Source organism: Cryptotermes secundus, unplaced genomic scaffold (genome assembly GCF_002891405.2).
Source record: "Cryptotermes secundus unplaced genomic scaffold, Csec_1.0 scaffold1009, whole genome shotgun sequence".
NCBI lineage: Eukaryota > Metazoa > Arthropoda > Insecta > Blattodea > Kalotermitidae > Cryptotermes > Cryptotermes secundus.
This window is the reverse complement of record NW_019744133.1, coordinates 1063571-1083762: the sequence shown is the minus strand read 5'-3', so window position 1 is coordinate 1083762 and position 20192 is coordinate 1063571. Positions and strand designations below refer to the sequence as shown.

Here is a 20192-nt window from a genome sequence, read left to right as displayed (position 1 = left end):
TAATAATGGATAGCATTCAGAAAATTAATAATTATATTACCATACCATGATCAGAAACCTTTAGGTCTTATGTAAAGATATTTGTTCATAGTCAATAGCATACTCACTCAGCTCAGCTTGTATAGTGAGTGGGCTATGGGCTGGACAACTGAGGAATCAGGTTTTGATTCCTGGCAGGCACAAGAGTTTTTCCTATCTCAATGGCATCCTGATCAACTCTGGTCGAACTCAGCCTCCGTTACAGTGGATACTGAGGGCTGTTTTTCCAGGTGTAAAGTGGCAGGAATGTGATGGTGAACATTTACTTCCATCTAGTGCTAAAGTTAAGAATGATAGAGCTATACCTCCACTTCTGCCTAGTCCTTATGATGACACTTAATTGAGCACAGAGACAACTTTGCCTTTACCTTTACAAAAATGATATTTGGAGAATAAAAACTTCTTTGAAATTTGAAATTTCAGTGATATTTTATGTCTCAATGAACTGCTTCCATCTGTGTATGTCCGGCCATGACTAGTGTGGCTGCTACTGGTGTTCAGAACAGTTCTCATCTCGATGCGTCTGTTACATTCACAATGCCATTTACATTTTCATTTGAGGAGTATGCAGATATGACTTATGTGTACGGGTTTTGTGACGGTAACTCAGTTCTTGCCGTAGCTGAATATCGGCAATGGTTTCCAAATAGTAGAATACTGAACTGGAGAGTGTTTACTGGAGTTTACCAGGCATTGCGAGATACCAGTAGACTTCCCGCCGTTTGTATTGCAGCCGAGCATGGTGTTAATGAAGGCGTCAATGAAGAAGGCATTGTTCGTATGGTACACCGCAGTTGACGTACAAGTATGTGAAGAATTGCCAGCCAGGTCTCTAGACTTAAGCCCACTGGATTATTGTGTGTGTGGGGATGGAAGAAAGAACCGGTTTACAATATGAAGGTGGCAACGCAAGATGCTTTGCTCGGTCGCATTCTGGCCGCCGCTGCCCACATAAGAAACAGCCAGCTGAAGCTGCTACGTGCTACCCGCGCGGTTCACAACCGAGCGGCAGCCTGTGTTGCGGCCAGCGGTGGCATTTTCGAAAATCAGCTTTAAGCACCAATCAATTCAAATTAAAGGTAATTTAATGAAATTAACTTTACATTCATACTTTAAGTGTATCATGTATTATGCTGGTTTATTATTTTGTTCCGTTTATTGTCAGTAATCGTTACCTTCTATTCTGAGTTCAAAACGGTCATAACTCTGTAACTGTCCAAAATTGGACACATGTTTATATGAACTTTTTTGATCACAAAGACCTAGGAAATCACCTCCTGCAGTTATGCCCTAAAGTCGTGAAACACCCTGTATTTAATGGGAAACATTTATTGAATTATAATTGCACAGGTAGAATGTATCTTGGTGCTTATCACTGGAGTCTCTCCTAATTTTAAATGTCATACCAATGTGTTTCTTGTGTGATAGTACAGTGTCGATTTTTAGGCTTTTCCTTTAAATTCAATTTCATCTGTATCTGGGAATGCCAACAGTATGCTAATGGGCAACTTTATGCTCTTGGAAGTTTGGATGCTTGCAAGAGTTTTTAAAATGTTCACAATAATTTTTGAACTATTTTCAGATGATGGTGATTTCCAATTTATGAACCACATATCTTTCCTATATGTTTGATTATATGTAGAAGAAATACATTTTGTCATGCTACAAGATTTGCATTAGCAATAAAAGAACATCAAGTCATTGAGGTATGTGAAATTACAAATAAGGCTTTTAGAAACTTTTACTTCAAATTTGAGTACTCATGTCCCAAATTAACTAACTCCATGGAGCTGGGTCTGTCTTGAGAAGCCACCAGCTGCTTAGCTACCCAGGAATTTCCAAATATTTTATGGAATCTGGAGATCTATTACCATGTTCACAAGATCCTACCACTGGTCCTTTTCCGGAGGCAGATTGACTCATGTCCGCTCTTGTTTAATTTCTTTTCATACCTACCATCCTGCTCAAGAATTTTGATGCTATGTAGCCTATGCAGTTGACAAGCTGATGTTAAATAAACCAAAACAATGTGAGAATTTCATCTTGGCAACATGAAGGAGATGTAATAAAGCCTGTAGGCATTTAGGAACCAGCAAAAATAAAAGTTCCCAAAATTTGATGAATTACAAGTTAGAATGACGTTAGCAAATCATTTTTCTGTCATAGATTTGGAAACATTTCATATATGATCTAAGGGATTTAAGGGTGAAATTTTCAATTGTCATTAAAGCACAGTGGTTACCTGTATATAACACCTGCTTTAAATGACTCTGAATTTTACTAACAGGATACGAGTTTCATATGATTCTCAGAACGAACAAGATTAACTGCTATGTTTTTATAATGGTAATGCAGTATGTTTTCTGAGAGGGAGGAACTGAATCTTTAAATATTGTAGCATGTAGACCTGTTGCTAAGTAATGACCCTGTAAACAACAGCCATTGCTGGGTAATGGCCGCAGCAGGTTCCTAACACGCACCAGTGGACTAACTGGGAAGCAGTGTTCTCAACACGGTCTGATCGATAGCCATGTGACGCAACAATAGAAGAGCTGTTGGGAGTTGTGTTTTCTGTGCAGTCTGCACCGAGGTGTTATAAGCAGGACAAGTGTGGAGTTTTTTTTTTATTGCTAGTGGGGTGGGACTAAGTCCCTTGCACTGCGGCCACTTCTGGCCTATTGTACCAGCCCCAGATGATAGATGAGGGTGATTGTGGAGCAATTGGTGGAATGAAGATTGGCAGGGGAAACCAAGTGCTCGGAGAAAACCTGCCCCAGTACCACTTTGTCCACCACAAATCCCACTTGACCAAACCCGGGCTGTCGTGGTGGGAAGCCAGTGACTAACCGCTTGAGCTGTGGTGCGGCCCAAGTCTGGAGTTTAGTTAGTAATGAGATGGTCACTGGCCAGTAAGAACATGAGCCTGAAAGTTGAGGGATCTACAGCATTGGAAGCCATTACAAGACAACAACTGGGGAAAACACAACAGACTCAAAAGACTTAGTACATGCTATAGTGAACTGCTGAGTGTGTGTATTAGCGATAGCTCTATAGTTACTTTTAGTTACATTCCATAAATGTTCAATAAATCCAGTTACCAATGCAAACCCCGTTTGTAGTCACGCTGTCATGTGACAGAATTATTCTAGATGAACTTTACACTTCAAAGGGTTAAGTGGCTGGCTTGTAAAACTCCACTTGTCTGTTTTATCCCATCTGATGCAACAGAACTATGCGCCAAGTGTGCGAAAACCGCTTCGTGTGTCATGGCCCTTATGTGCATATAGTACCAAGTTAAGAATGTGTGCAGCTTTGCATACACTCCTTGTATGCCTTGATTGTGTGCTATTTAAGCACAAGGACATGTCTTGTTGGAACAGTGTTTTGTTAACCTTTATGGTGTGCATCCTGTTGTATACCATTTATGAAAAGATATAATTTGGGCAGTCACACAACAAATAATAAAAAAAAATCAAAATAGACACTACTGTGTCAACATTTATTTTTTTCGTTTTTGGTGGTATTGCTACATGTTTCGATCATTTTCCTGGGTCATCTTCAAGCGTACATGAATACTATTTAGCTTCTGAATTGCATCATTAATCAGTATGCGTTCATACTGTGTGTCTATGCTTCTTCTGTACTGACAATTATAATCTTAATTTTAAAATGTGGTTCAAATATAGTTAAAACTAGACATTAAACTTGATATTAATTGGATAAAAGTTAAAATTATAATTTAAAATGGCTATTAAGGTATTTTTTTAAATATTACAAATTCCATTTAAGCCTTGTGCTTGCTACATATCGTATGTGTGTTGTTTGTTGTTCCATTATGGTAGTGATATTGTGCTGTGGGGTGACTACTTGCTGGGATCTTTCTTCAGAATATAGGTTGTGTTTTTTTTTGGGGGGGGGCTTCCTGTTAAATGTGTGAAGGCTAAACACGGTAAGGGTATCCCACTCGGGTTGTTTTACATGGACTGGGATATTCGAATTTGATATTATATACATATGCAGATCCCCATGGTGAATGTTATTGCTGTGCTGTAGCTGTAGCTGTTTCATTAATTGCGGGAACAACTTTCATTTTTTATTTCCTTCAGACGATTTGCAGTACTCTTTGCTATTTTAATCCTGCATGCTGTAAGTCTTGTCCACGTTAAATAAAATTCTACAGTGTATGCACTCTTTGAATGCTGTATTAAAATGTATAATCAGCCTGTTGGCTTGTGCTTATCTATACCATTTTCCCCCTAGTTTATTGCTACTATGGTTTTACATTCAATTCTTGCAGTATTTCTATACTGGGGCCCACGTACCCCCCTACCAGTGCATAATGGAGCCTCTTTCCCTGGAGGTAAAGCAGCTGGGTCATGAAGCTCACCATTCACCTCCATTTAGTACCGAGGTCAAGAATGGTGGAGTTATACCTACACTTCTCTGTACATCTTTATGGTGCTCATTAAGCACAGGGACAACTTTACTTTTTACATACACATAAACATTTTAGTGCACATACATGTTACTGCAGGAAACCTGTTTCATTATTTCTTGTAGCTAATTAACCTTATGTAAGGCCATTTGTATAATTTATAAAAGCTATCAGTATCTTGACCTCTGTGTGTTTTTCACTCAAGTGTGTCACTGAGAATTGCTTATCTGTACAAGACTGCCCCTTCCTAAAACCATGTTGCTGTTGTGATTACAGACTTCAGCTATCTTGTTAATTCTGTTGACTACAGTCTAAAACCTGTTCAGAATAGAATGCCAAGAAACATTTCTGTTTTGCATAAATTTCCATTTCATGCATTTTCATACAATACTGGAAATAAATGGGAACCCATTACTTACAAGCAAGGTACCAGAGTCCGTTCACAGAAGCAAAAACATAGCCCAGATTTATTCATTGTAAAATTGGTACCATTTATAAGCCTTCATGTCTTGTTTTTCCTATTTTTAAACATTTTCCTTGATAATTTCCTGTCTGCTTTTTCACCATTAGTAGAGTTATCGGATTCATATTTTTTGGCTTGTGTAGGTTGGTGTAATGGTAATATGAATTGTATTCATTTCTACCCAGTTTGAATCTCAGGTTACCACTCATCATGACTGAAGTTTGTATTAGTTCCCTGTTCTTTCTATTGCATGCAAGGATATTTGGGGTGCTATGTCCGGTGGACAAAGTGGACGACTACTCCAGGGAAGTTTTGGTACAGCGTGCTTAACTTTCCTAATATCTGACCCAGAACAAAGTTCTGTTCAGTTTTGCAGTACTAAAATATCATGCACACACAAGATTTCAGAAATCATGAATGACTATGAAGTAAGCTGTCTTCTGGGATGTGGCGCCGTGTAGATATTGTGTTAACTGACGTTTTGGAGGAAAATATCACCTCCATCTTCAGGGTAGAAGAAATCCACGAGTGAACCAGTGTGAGTAGTGCTAACAGGCTAAGTCTGTCACGGATTTCTTCTTTCTTCTACCCTGAAGATGGAGGCGATACGTTCCTCCAAAACGTTGGTTAACACAATATCTATACAGCGCCACATCCCAGAAGACTGTTTGCTTCATAGTCACTATCACGAAAACCTCAAATCTTACATGAATGACTAGTTCACCTTATAAATTTGATTTATTTTATATATAACTTGCTCACACAAAGGTAATGCGAAGTACCTCACTTTTGTTAATATAAGTAAATTTTGTACTGATGTCACATTGTCAAATGTTTCCTTAAGAAAGTAAAGAGTAGAATGGCCAAGCTCATTCATGGCTCAACATTATCTCTTATCTTCAAGCATGCCTTCAATCACTTCTGCCAGTTTTTTCTTACTCATCATATTTCTGCCTCATTCCCTGCTTTATGAGCATAATCTTTGTACACAGAGATACTGGGTTTTTGGACTTTGTCCATCGTCCTAAGAAAAAACACGTTTCGGAAACTGGATCTGTTTCCATCCTCAGGTGAGGGAAGACACGTATTCTGTCGGGTCCCTTAGAAAGAGCTAGCCTCAATCACTGGAGGATAGCTCTAGCTAGTTTCCAAAACGTGTTTTTTCTTAGTTATTTAGAATCCGGACGATGGACAAAGTCCAAAAATCCAGTATCTCTGTGTGTTATACTTGTACACCATCGTCAGAACTCTATAATATCTAATAATCTTTGTAGTTTACAAGAGTTAAATTAGAAATCAGTCATATCATTCAGTAACAGATGATAACATAATTGTGCAGGCAGTCACACTTTCCTCGCTCAGGTCTGCTTCATCACATACAGCTTCGAATACAGTGCTGTCCATCTTTATAGCGGGCTGCTTGACCATTACATCCTGTTAATATATAAAAAAAGTAGCATTCCATCAATTGTAACTATTTCAATAATTAATTAAATATAAATCTTTTCTGCCTTAATTAATTAAGCACAGGGGCAACTTTATGTTTATCATTTCTTAAATTTAAGGAGGAAATATATGTGTGAAGGTGGATAATTATGAAGAGTGTAGGAGTTTTATGGACATGAACGTTATATTAGAAAGTTGTTAGACTGCAGACAGATGAACACCTATTGCCTCTCCTCTTACCTGTTTCACTTAATTATCCCAGTTTCAGGCCAATCTCTGAAATGAAAAACAACTTTATATGGAGTCAGATGATCTCTGTGAAATTTTTGGTCAGAAGTTACAAATATTCATAATGCTTCAGTATGATCCAGTTTTATTACATGTGTGAAAGTACAAAATGGTAATATCATGAAACACTGAAGGTATGTATTCAAAAGGAATTGATAAAATTAGGTTGAGTAGTGCTACTGGTAATTTTCTTCTAGTCATGATGGTTGCTGGCCCAAAAACACCTGGAATAGAAAATACCAAACTTTAAGCATCCAATAGACTAGCTGATTAAGATAAGTTGGTCTTCAGGGTTATGTATGGTACTGTGTAGCCTTATATGTGGTTAACAACAATTTAGAAGGTAGAAATGGTCACTCAGAAATTTGAGGGTAACAGTCTCTGGTTCTTTATGTTTGACTAGGTCTTACTCAGGAACAAATGTATCTACTATAGCAGAGAAAGAAAGGAACTCAATTGATTCTGAATATGAATGAATGTGAAGAGGTCTGCCTTCTGGTATATACCACCATGTAGTCTTGAAAGTTAACCAGTATTTCGGAGGAACATGTTGCCTTCATATTCAGGATCAAATAATAAGCCAAAGAAAATCCAGCATGTAACAGGTAGCAAGCAGAGCTGAGCGTTATATCCCAGAAAATATAACTCGTTATAACCATCACTCTGAGAACCTGAAATCCTGCAAGAGTGAATCTGTGTCTTCTGTGCACATGCTACTGAATCAAGTTAATATGAGTGTTCTCCTTTATTTTATATTTCAAATCTTCACATGTTACCTTGTATGTTTGCATATTCATATTAAACCAGTGATCCCACTGAATTTTATGTTGGAACAATGTTGAAAATTAAAGTGTTCATTTGTATACTGTTGATCACAACTATTCAAGCCATTACTTATGTTTATATACCATATAAGAGAAGAATGATGTCACACCAGTGACCTCTTAGTATTAAGTATGATATCCTGTCGCTAACAAACTCTACCCTCTTAACGGCCAATATCATTTTCTTATGTACAAAAATTCCTGTACCTAATTAATGAATCTCATGCCCCTTTTCATAGAAAAATGTATATTCACCTGCAGGTTTGGTGCCACCTCCATCCTATCTGACCTCCTATACTCCCACTGAATCTAACTTATATTTTGAGAATGAACTTTCGGGTTCCATAAAATGCTTGGAAGTTCTTGAGTAGCTGCACAATTTATGGCTTCATGAAGGGTCATGAGTGATATAATAGAAGAACTAGAGCTGCCTTGATGCCTAATCAGCATGTCCTGAAGGCATCCCTTAATCATGATATTGCATGGAAATACTTCATCGTGGTAGGCTTAACAAAGCTTAGCATTNTGAAGTGGGAAGTACAGTTCAGTCCCATTTTATGGGAGGAATAGAGTCCTGAAGACCTCTCATAATTCAAGAGTTTTCTCATAGGAATAAATTAATTGCTGATTTTTTGTGATTCGCATTATTTCAAACTTTGCACATAACGTGAGACTTTATTCATTTTTTGTATATTGCACTATTCCAGATTTGCATAAAATGTGATTAGATTGTACCATCTATTGGAAGTAATGATGCAGAACAACTGGATCCTTGATAAGCTAATAGTTGCTTAGCTACTTGAGAGATTCTCGGCGTTTTATAGAAACTAAAGATTCATTACCATGTTCACAAGAACCTGCCACTAGTCCCTGTACTGAGCCACATGAATCCAATCCTTCACCCCCATTATAATTCTTTTAATATCCATTGTAATATCCTCCCATCTATACCAAGATCTTCCTAGTGGTTCCTTCCTTCAGATTATCCTGTCAAAACTCTGTATGCGGTTTTCTTCTTTCCAATGTGTGCTATGTGCCCTGCCTATCATGATTTCGTCATTCTTCTAGTATTTGATGAAGAGTACAAATATGAAGCTACAGTTTTCGCCAGCCTTCTCTTATTCATCCTTCCTAGGTCTAAATACTTGTGTTCTTCTCAGCATCCTGTTCTCAACCACCCTCAGTTCATGTGCATCCCATAATTTGAGACAGAAAGTTTCACACACATACAGAGGTAAAGATAAAAAGGTAATGTTGTCCCCGTGCTTAACTAATTAAGCACTACACCATGAAGACTTATGGGGGAGTGGATGTATAGATCCACATTTTCTTGACCTTGGCATTAGTTGGAGGTGAGCGGTCAGCTTCACGCCACAGCCGCTTTACCCCAGGGGAAAGAGCCCCCAGTACCCATTGAATAGGAGGTTTGGTGAGCCCAAGAGTTGTCTGGAGGACATGGAGAAGCAAAAATTCATGCCCCCACAGGGGTTTGAACTCTGACCTCTTGGTCATCCAGCCCATAACCAGTCGCTATACTCACTGCGCTATCTCGGCTCTCAACACCCATATAAAACTACAGTAAAATTATAGTTTTGTATATTTTAATCATCATTTTTTTAAATAGTTGAGAAGGCAAAATATTTTGAAATGAATGGTAGGAAGCTTTGCCCGAACTTAATCTGTGAATTTCCTCATGAATCATATTTTGTTTCAAATTATCTATTAGCTATCTTTATGTAATATTTTAGGTTTTCAGTGCACATTATTTGTACAAAATGCCGAATGTGGCCAGCATACTGAATAGAATGGAATGCCCAGTTCATGGCATTAGTGCAGTAATAGCACTTTTATTCAAATCACGTGTGACAAATTTGTCACGGTTGTATAAGTTCGTTATTTTCACAGGTAAATATGTTTAGCTGCTTCACAGAGTAACCAATTCTACTCCCCGTCTACAAATTATTTGTGAACGGAAAAGTTTAATGATGACAAGATTGAAATTATAGTGAACTGGTGACTCCTAAGTTTAATATCTACCACCATTCCAAGTCCGAAATTACGTCTGTTTATGATTTCGAAGAATTTTGGATAATTGATTTCACGGATTAGCTCTGTTATTCTTCCAGCGAAAAGTCATGACAACAGATTTGACAAAGTTGGCGCTGCTATGCATAGTTTACGAACCACTCAACAGGTGTCTCTCACTGGTTTTGAAGCATCGTTCTTACCGTAGACAACGTGTGTATTTTCTTCTTGCTAAGTCTATATTACAAATTTAGTGAAATAAAATATATAATTTTTATATGATCAAGTGGAATAATTGTAACGCTGAATGTATAAGTCGCCTAAATATATTGTAGTTCTGCATAATATATACTGAAATGCAGTAACAAAGTACTGTTATTTTAGATGTTATTCTGCGGTTGTTATATTCATGACTGTTCGTGTACGTCTGCTCTATGAATTGTACGAAATAACCCAAAACTGAGATATTAGCTGTTCAGGTGTTGCAGAAGAGGGCTGAGCATCAGTTAACTTTTTCAACATAATGGGTCATTGACCTTGGTAAGGTCCACCGAGTAGTTGTGACGTCATGGGGTCGTGGGAGCGGCCTCCCCACTTGTTACATTAGGGTCAATGAACCCATTTATCCGACCAAATAATGTTCAAGAGGGTGTATAATGCTAGACTGGCAATAGGGGCCCCATCTGGGCTTACACCGCACGCTATAATACGAAATGCAGAGTTTCATTGCAATTGTTACTTAATTCTGTATACAATATTCAACGTTGCTTAGGAATTTGTTTCTGCATAGAAGTGTGGTCGATAGACGGCATCTAACAGTTTACAGCCTTATGCTTGTTTTAAATCTATTCAAGAATACATCTAGGATTGAATTTAGATTGTCATCTGTTCCCATTCAATTTTCCATTGTTTTGAGACAGAGAATTCCATGTAATATGCAGACATTTTTATGATATAAAATTCTGTAATACTAGATTTGGGTACCGGTAACTTTGATTTCCGTATATTCTAGCACCCTTGTGTTCAGGTTGTAGAGTTAACCAAGAAGAATTTAAATACAGATTTAGGATAAGTCTAGTATAGGAGGAATGAAAGTGTGGGGGGAATGGAGACTTTTAAGTTCACCCCTACACTGCACGTGTATGTTTTAAGGGTTGGACTAGGGGGGGGGGAGGCACAGAAGAAAGGAGTAAGACCAGACAGAAACAAAATAAAAGTGAGACGAAACCATGAAGTCACAGTTTTGTATGTGGGTCATTCAACGCTCTTCTGAACAAAACAGTAAGTGTCGAAGTATTCCATCCAACTATTCTCAAGACATATTGTCTTTCCTCCCTATGTCACTGTCCGAACACCTGGAAGCATGCAAACTTGATTGACACGGACGATCCGACTACAAATACTAGAAGTGACATGAAGTAAATGAGTAAATTTATGGCAAGAGAAGTGGGACAAACCAGAGAAAATCCGTCTCATCCCGAATCCTGTTACATAGGCCACACTGTCATTTGGAGCGTCGTACTTCGCTCCTCGACATGTTAAACCGACAAGGTCGGCTCTTTGCACAACTGCAGAATGAATATCATCAACGATAACGTACGTGTCCTGTATTTGAAGGGTTATCGGTTCGAATCTATGCTTATCTTGACTTGAGTTTCTTTTGAAATGTTTCTGAGCTTTTCCACGGTTAATGCAGACATAAAACTAAGACGTTTTAATACGATTTTGTCCACATTTCGGCTCACACAACTCTTATGCATCTTCGACGCTACACAATCATTGCAGTTGATACAGAGTCGTTTAAACTCCGAAGAACGGAAGTCGTTTCTCCAAGTGCGTGGTAAATTCCATCCGTGCCTAAACATCACATAAATCAGACGTGTAGGGGACGTAGACACAAAATTTCACGCACTTTTTTCTTCGGCAATCATCTATGACAGGCGTCCCTCACGCTCCGGCGGCTTTACCCCCACTTGTCGGACTTCCAGAACCGACTTGAGACTGTGAAAAATCGAGTCCTGGCCATCGAACCCGTTGTCAACTAACAATAATGTGTTCCGTTTCGTTTTACTCAGATAAAGTGGGGGAGTGGAGGTACAGCTCCAATATTCTTCCTTTATTGTAGAATTGTTGTGTTGACTGATACATTAGGAATACCAGCTGGTTGAGGTTACGGGAACACTGACCGAATGAATGCTAATTCACTAAGATGCTGCAAAGGCAGACACCCACATTTGACCCATTCAATGTGACAAATATTATGCGGCCAGCTAATGTTTGCCCCTGGCCGGTGAGGCGCTCTTGTTCTGTTGCTACGAGCTTCTAGACAGCTGCGGGCAGGTAGTGCGGAGAGGAAGGAAGACCTGTACAATCAGAGAGTGGCGTTGCTGCTGCTCGAAGCGCTCGTCACACAGAAGTCCGCCTTTCGGCCAAGGGTAACCATATGATGGCTGATCTGTATACATGAATTCCATTCATGAAAAATGGGCCTTCTTTTGCAGTTATATTTGATGCGTCTCGATTCGGTTGGTGTTTCTCAGAAGGTTGGACGAACGGGACTGAGATGTTGAGAAACTTCACTGGGATACTCATCCGCTGATGATAGTGATGTCGAGAAGTAAAGGTAAGGTTAATGCGTCCCTTTATTTAAGCATCTCGCCATGAAGTCCTATAGGGGAGTTGTAATAAAGGTCCATACATTAACGACAGAACAACAAATGGCCGTGCCATAGCTAAAGCGGTTAGTCGCTGGCTTCCCACCGCGGCGGTCCGAGTTCGATCCTGGGTCTGATCAAGTGGGATTTGTGGTGGACAAAGTGGCGCTGGGACGGGTTTTCTCCGAGTACTTCGGTTTCCCCTAAGAATCTTCATTCCACCAAATTCTCCATCATAATCACCCGGGGCAGGCTACAATAGGCCAATCAGTGGCCGCCGTGCCGAGTGGACCCAATTGGACTCCACCCCACACTAAGCGAATTAAAAAAAAACGACAGAACAAAATACAGATGACCGGTCAGCTTCACAGTATGGCCGCCTCTACCCCTGAGAAAAGAAATCCATAGATGCATTAATTCAAAGCGAAAGAATCTTAGTGCACTGTAGATGGCCCTGTTCTCTTCCCTGACATGACTCAGAAGTTGTATTGTCTAGCTAACAAACACATAAACATTTTGACTGAGAACTATTTCGTAAGACGAAACGTGGGAAGATATTATTAAAATCGATCATGGAGGAAGAAGTTATGGGAGCGTGAACTGGATTGAAATTGCGTAAAGTACTGTACAATAGCGTTGCTACTAACGAATTTTCTTAGGTATTTGACCAAAAGAATACAATTTAGGTTTGCGCCCCAGACGTATATCACAAACCAGACCGCGAAATATTTAGTGAATCCCGACATTATATTCTGATATTAATAATAGGCAAAATCCCAATGCGTCATGAAGACGTATGGGGGAGTGGAGTTATAGCTCCCATGCATTATTAATTTCGGCACTAGATGGAGGCCAGTGGTCAGCTTCACGCCCCGGCGAATTTACACAGTGGAAAGAATCCCCCAGGAGACTGCGTTGGCCCCATCGCCAATCTGAAGACTGGGGAGAAGAGAACACTCCCACGTTCTTACCGGGAAACAAACGCCGATTCTTCGCCCATCCGGCAAGTAGCCCGTCACTATACCGACTGAGCTATCCCATCGTCGGTATTAATAATTGGAAAGCTTGACTTTTATTTTTTTTGTGCATAATAGGTAGCGAAATCATTTGCCAAAAAAAGAGTGACTTAGAAAGGAATGTAGAATTTGACGTAAATTGGAGTTTAGGTGTCTCTTTACACGTATTTAGGCCTTCTATTTTAATTTACTCTGCCTCTAACGAGGCACGATAGAGTGAAATGCTGCCGATTTCTGATTCGCCTGAATGGCTTACTGCTTCAAGAATGCCAGTCGGAGTTGAGGATGGGCTACCTTCGTTATTATGTCTAGCAATGCACGTCTTGAGAATTTTGGTCCTTTTATGGACTGTGTTAAATTGTTCCAGCAACTCTTAAAGGAATATTTTATAACTACAGGACTGCTTGACCCGAAGTGACTTCAAAATAGAGCCTTTGGACCCACCGAAGTAAAATAGCCCACGTCTGCTACATCTGTAAGGCAATTGGCTCATTGGCCAAATCCAGTCCAGTCAAATCGCATCAAGTCTGGCTTTGTTGGTCGACTACGCGTCCCTCGGCTCGGTTTGACTCGTGCTGTGTGCCGAAGTTCATCACAAAGTAAATTAGTCTACTATTAAATTGAATCGTGAAACCGTCGCACTATTCACACTAGGTTAAGAACTGTCATCCCAATTTCTAAATAACATTGATGTGAAACTGAAAGCAGAATTTCACGTGTGTTACGACAACCTAGACAACAAAATTAAAACGCTGATAAAGATACTGAAAAACACGAAAGAATAAAAAATTCAGGATGAATTTTGTTAGATTCGCAATAAAAATCTTTCTGCAAAACTATATAATTTATCTCAAATACAGTTTAAAAAGAAGGGGGCACTGTCGTAGTTGGTTGAGGCACTATGCTACAAGCTGGAAAGTCGCGGGCTCAATTCCCGATGAGGTCATTACATTTTTAAAATGGCCTAATCCTTCCAGCCGCACTATGGCCCTGGGGTCGACTCAGCCTCTAACAGAATTGAGTACCAGGAATCTTCGTGGCGGTAAAGGAAGGCCGGCGCTTAAGGCTCAAAATCTCACCGCCATCTGTGAGTCTACTCTCTACAAAATGTGGGAGCTTCGACGTCTCACAAGCCTTTGGGACTCCACGGCCTCTTACAAAGATAGCTTTGTCTTTTTTACAGTATTTTTTTTCTGTGGCGCTACAGCCCCAATTTGGGCCTAGGCCTACCTCCATGAAACTCTTCGTTTCACTTCGGTTTACTAGATCTTACACATACGGTAGGACTCCTTGGGCGAGTGATCAGCTCGTCGCAAGGCCTCTACCTGTAGACAAACACAGAAAAACGCACACAAACATCCATGGCCTGAGTGGGATTCGAACCCACGATCTCGGTTTCCGAGCGAGCGAAGACAGTGCATGCCTTAGACCGCTCGGCTACCGTGACCGGCTTTTTTACAGTATACAAAGGATAAAATACACAACTTAGAAACACAGCCAATGCAGTTTTAAATTTTTTTTTATTGCTAGTGGGGTGGGACTAAGTCCCATGTACTGTGGCCACTTCTGGCCTATTCTACCAACCCCAGATGATATGTGAGGGTGATTGTGGAGCAATTGATGGAATGAAGATTGGCAGGGGAAACCGAAGTACTCTGAGAAAACCTGCCCCAGCGCCACTTTATCCACCACAAATCCCACTTGACCAGACCCCGGGATCGAACCGGGGCCACCGCGGTGGGAAGCCAGCGACTAACCGCTTGAGCTATGGCGCGGCCATTTTAACAATTTAATAATATCTGAAGCAGAGGATTCCATTAAGCAGGGGGACGAGATTCAACAAGAAGTTATAAGATTCCTTGTGCGAACGAAATGCATAAAATGACCTATACGGAAAACAGTAAAATTTGATTAAATAAACCAAACCGAAAATGAATATAAATAATTTATTAAGAGCAGAAGGTAACAAAAAAACCTCTAGATATAATAGACAAACGTAGTCGACATGAAAAAATAAAATGATTTATCAGCGACAGCCAAATTATCATATACTGAAGATGAGTCCACTCGGAAAATGCGCGGACAAATCCAATATAACATAAAATGATGTGGCACATTAATCAACCAACAATGTAGGAAATATTCTACATGTCAGTCAAAAGGCATATAATTCAAAGGAACTCCGTATTTCTTCGATTCTAAGGCGCCTTTTCATTTTTTCCTCCTCACATTTTAGAATTAATGACGTTGGTGTGCTTATATTTTATGTTGTCTGGGAATCGATGTTGAAAAATTATGTAATGTCTGACTACAGAGCCAGGAAATCTTCATGCCCATAACTCTAGTCATGGGACCGTAAACAGGAGGACAGCAACACAGGATTCTTAAAATATTTCTGTGTATTTCAGTTACTAAAAATATTGTTACTTGTGACAGCTTGATGGGGCTTCATGGCTTAAAATAGCAAGTAGTTTTAATATTAACTAATACACTCATATGAAAAGATAACGGTCAGCGTTCATTTTTACACCTATGCTCATTGTTGCACCTTAAAATATTCCTTCCAACCAACATTCGGGAAAAGGAGTTTAAGAAAGGTGTTGTCAGTTTCGGTTATCATTTCAGTTGATTTTCGATACGCTTAATGCTATACGTTTTCGTATTTTAAAATACCATAGGTAATTGCCACTTTACTGTGCCTTCGAAACGATTCCATAACGACGCGGCATGCAGCAGAACACGTGAATACAACGGCATGACGTGAATTTCAATAATCGAAGCAAACGTTCATCGGTGGATGAATGACGGAACTTTAATATTTTCGTGTAAGACAACCGCCAAAATCTCTAAAGGGCCAGAGAAAGGAAGACAACCGGACGTGGCTCCTGCAGTACTGCAGAGCAAGGGTGTGCACATCACAAGACGCGCTATGCAACTAAAGGCGGCATGAACTGCCAGATCACTCTGAATAACCATTTTAAAGCGGGCGAGGTTCGCGTAGCAGGTTCATGCACCGTGAAGATCCGCCACTCAAGCAAAGAAGATCAGTCTATCAGAAGATACCGACTGATTTAAGAGAGACGCTGCTAAACTTATTCGTATTAAGGAAGAAACAAAACCTAAGCATATAGTAAATTAGGACGAGACAGTGATGTACTTTGATATGCCTCGAAATTACACTGTTGATGTTTAAAAATGCAAAAGAAGATGATGTCTATGTGCTTAACTAATTAAGCTATTAAGACGTTTAGTGGAGTTGAAGTATATATCCGCGTAACTGGTCATCTTCATTTCCCGCCGCTTTACCACAGAGGAAAGGGCCCCCACTACCCATTTTGTAGGAGGCTGGATGGGCCCCAGAACCGGCCTGGATGAAGTGGAGTGGAGAAAAAATTGTCTATGCCGGAAATCGAACCCCGGCTGTCCAGCGCGTAACCAGTCGCAATACCGACTTCGCTATCCCGGCTCGTAAAAGTAAAGTTGTCCCTGTGCTTAAGTAGTTAAGTACTACGCCATGAAGACGTATGGGCGAGTGGATGTATAGATCCACATATGCTTGACCTCGACACTAGTAATAGAAGTGTGGTCAGCTTCACGCCCTGGCTGCTTTGCACCCCGGGAAAGAGACCCCGGTACCCACTGGATAGGAAGCTGGGTGACCTTGTCTGGACGACGTGGAGAGGAGAAATGTTTTGCCCTTGCCGGGACTCAAACTCCGACAAACCCGTAGCCAATAGAAGCACAGGTTATGAGGAGCAACGTGCAACAGTGTTGCTATACATAACTTCTGATGATAATAAATTACAAGCTTATATTTTTCTCCATCACAAAACAATACCTAAGGGTGAAATGTTCCCTGAAGGCGCTACTGCGCATGCACGAAGATAAAGGATACATGACAAGTGATTTGACGGAAGACTGGGCGAAAACCATCTGGGAAAAGAGCCCTGGAGCTCTACGTAACCCACCAAGTATGTTAGTCCTTGACCCCTTTTGTGGACACGTGAGTGAAGAACTTATATTTAAACTAGTAAGGAAGAATAATTGTGACTTGTGATTGCTGGTGGCGAGAGCAGCCAGCTCACACCACTCAATATTTCGGTTAATAAACCGTTTAAAGATTATTTTAAGGAAGGAATACGAGGTTTGGTTGCTACGTGATAACCCTCCACTAACATCATCTGGTAAGACCAGGACGGCATTTGCTTCAGAACTTGTAGAATGGGCTTCGGCCACTTGGAAGTAGATCGCGGGAACAACGGTGGAACAGTCGTTCAAGAAATTCTGCATTAGAAATGCATTTGACGGAACAGAAAATGACATCTTTTGATACAGTTCACATTTTGTCTGCCCTGATTTAAAACGCAGCTTATAAGAATCTACAGGCTCTGAGTGTGAGAATGGATGCACAAATGAAGAAAAGAGTGAATAGATACATTTGCCTAATTTAAATTTTAAATTTTATGTTGATTTGTGTTTGTTAATACTGTGGCATGTAGACCCGTTGCTAAGCAACGACCACGAAATAAGCAGCTATACAACAGCCGTTGCCAGATAGTGGCTCCATAAACACTGATGTTGCTAGGTAATGACCGCAACAAACACGCACACAACAATATAACTGTTGGAAGCTGTGTTNGTCTGTCTTTTGTATATGCTGCTGGCCCCTGTCAGCGCAGTGTTTCTAGGGTCCTAGTCCCTTGGGACTTGCGACCATATTTTACAGTCTCAAATGTGAGACAGTAAAATATGGTCGCAAGTCCCAAGGGACTAGGACCCTAGAAACACTGCGCTGACAGGGGCCAGCAGCATATACAAAAGACAGACCCATCCTCTCGTCAGAGAGGGCGCACCACAGAAACAAGATCGTAACTGTCAAAGAGTAATAAAAATGTGGTCATGAGCCCCAGAAAGGTGCTCGATACCAAGACTTACTGACTGACTCCCTGACTGACTGTCAGTCGCAATATGACTTTGACTTTGACTTTTTGTGGAGGCGGGGTCGAATACCTCCACCGTGACCCTGCGAGTCGTAGGAGGCAACGAAGAGGGAAGTCTCAAATCTGAGACAGTAAAATATGGTCGCGAACCCCAATGGACTCGGACCAGAGAAAGACTGCGCTCACAAGGGTCAGCAACATATACAAAAGGCAGACCTGCCCTCTCGTCAGAGAGGGCGTCCAACAAAAACAAGACCGTAAATTTCAAACAGTAATACGAGTAAATATCTGGTCATTAGCCCCAGGTGGGGCTCGACACCAAGACTTACTGACTGACTGACTGACTGACTGACTGACTGACTGACTGACTGACTGACTGACTGACTGACCGACCGTCAGTTGCAATGTGACTTTGACTTACTAGAGAATCTTGAGACGTCAGTTAGAAGAGTAGGAGTCAGTTGTGAGACAGTCGCCAGCCATCACGGAAGTGAACACGGGAGCTTAGGAAACTATGGCGTTGGAAACCGTTACCAGGAGACAACCGGTGAAGATACAGCAGACTGAGACGAATTAGGGCATGGTGTAGTGAATTGTAGAGTGTGTGAATTAGCGATAGCGCTATAGTTACTTGTAGTTACTTTCTGTAAGGGTGCAATAAATCCAATTACCACTCCAAACCCCGTCTGTAAACAATCATACACGTGACAATACAAGTAAGTTTTATGTCTGAATAGCGATAATTTCCTTTGTAATATACCAATTCCCCCCCCTTCCCCCGAAGGCCTATTCCTAAATCGTACTATCGATGGCGTCTTAGAATCGAGGAACTGCGGTATGTAAACCTTCAGTAGCAATCAGACCCGTAATATAAAGGCACTTGCCCTCCATCTTGTAAATTAGCAAAGGTTAAGAAAATGAATGACCCCATACCACTGAAAGGGAATATCCACGTACTGAACAGTATCCATCAATACGATAAAATTGAATAGTTATTTGAAAAGTGTATTCTGCAAGAAAAGTCTGAATTACGAGTATAGAAGGAAAGTTCTGGATATACAGAAGACTAAACCAATTAATAGATGAATATAAGATCAAAGATCAAAACCCTCTCTTTGATGTATCTTTGCATTATGTAAGCAAATTCTTTCCGGAAATGCGCATGCGCTAAGAGCATTGCAACGGAAATCATTCAACTGAACACCACCACAATACACAGAACTCCCACTAGGGGACACCGCCGTAGAATACGGTCATATAATTAACCAACTTCACGGAGCTGAGCCCTTCTTGAGAAGCCCGCAATTGTGAAGCCCTCCACTGGTCCCTATCCTGAGCCAGATCAATCCGGTACATACCATCCACTTTTATCTCCCTAAGATCGATTTTAACATTGTCTGTCCACCTACGTCTTGCTCTTCCTGGTGTTCTCTTTCCTTCTGGCTTTCCCACTAAGACCCTATATGCAATGCTCTTCGCCCCTAATGCTGCTACATGCCCTGCCCATCTCATACTCCTTGACTTGCTCATTCTAATTATACTTGGAGAACCGTACAAGCTGTGAAGCTCATTTTGCAGTTTTCTCCAACCTCCTGTCACTTCATCTCTCTTCGGTCCAAATATTCTCCTTAGCGCCTTATTCTTACTCACCCTCCGTCTATGTTCCTCCCTTCGTGTCAGAAACTAAATTTCACACCCATACAGAACCGCAGGTAGGTCATATATGCATGACTAATAAAACTCGATAAATGGCAAGGATTTTGATAAATGACTGCATGTATTAAAATGAATTTATACAAAACTGGTAACACCGTAGTACACTTAGAGAAAACTAACAAGGCCCAAATACGGAAGACACGAATGGAAACAAACTGCCTGCTGAGTTCTACATGTCATCTTCATCCTTGTGGATACCGGGGGTGAAGCGGCCAGGGCTTGAAGATGACCACTCACCTCCACCGATTTCCGAGGTCAAGAATGGTGAACTATACCTCCACTCCCCCACATGTCTTCATAGCATAGTGCTTAATTAAGCACAAGGACAGATTTATTTTTAAGCTTA

General features: G+C 40.6%; 1 protein-coding gene across 2 annotated transcripts in view; it reads left to right on the top strand.

Moving 5' to 3' along the window:
- The first annotated feature begins 1287 nt into the window (after positions 1-1287).
- The window catches only part of LOC111874573 (protein tramtrack, alpha isoform), a 128840-nt gene continuing 109935 nt past the window's right edge, over positions 1288-20192 (top strand). Inside the window, exons 1-2 of one of the 2 annotated variants that reach the window (XM_023870184.2) lie at positions 1288-1745; positions 12022-12143. The gene's annotated coding sequence lies outside the window, so the exon portion shown is untranslated. Of the gene's footprint in view, positions 1746-11898; positions 12144-20192 lie in introns of those variants that run through there. The other variant, XM_033755507.1, reaches the window with a different exon arrangement.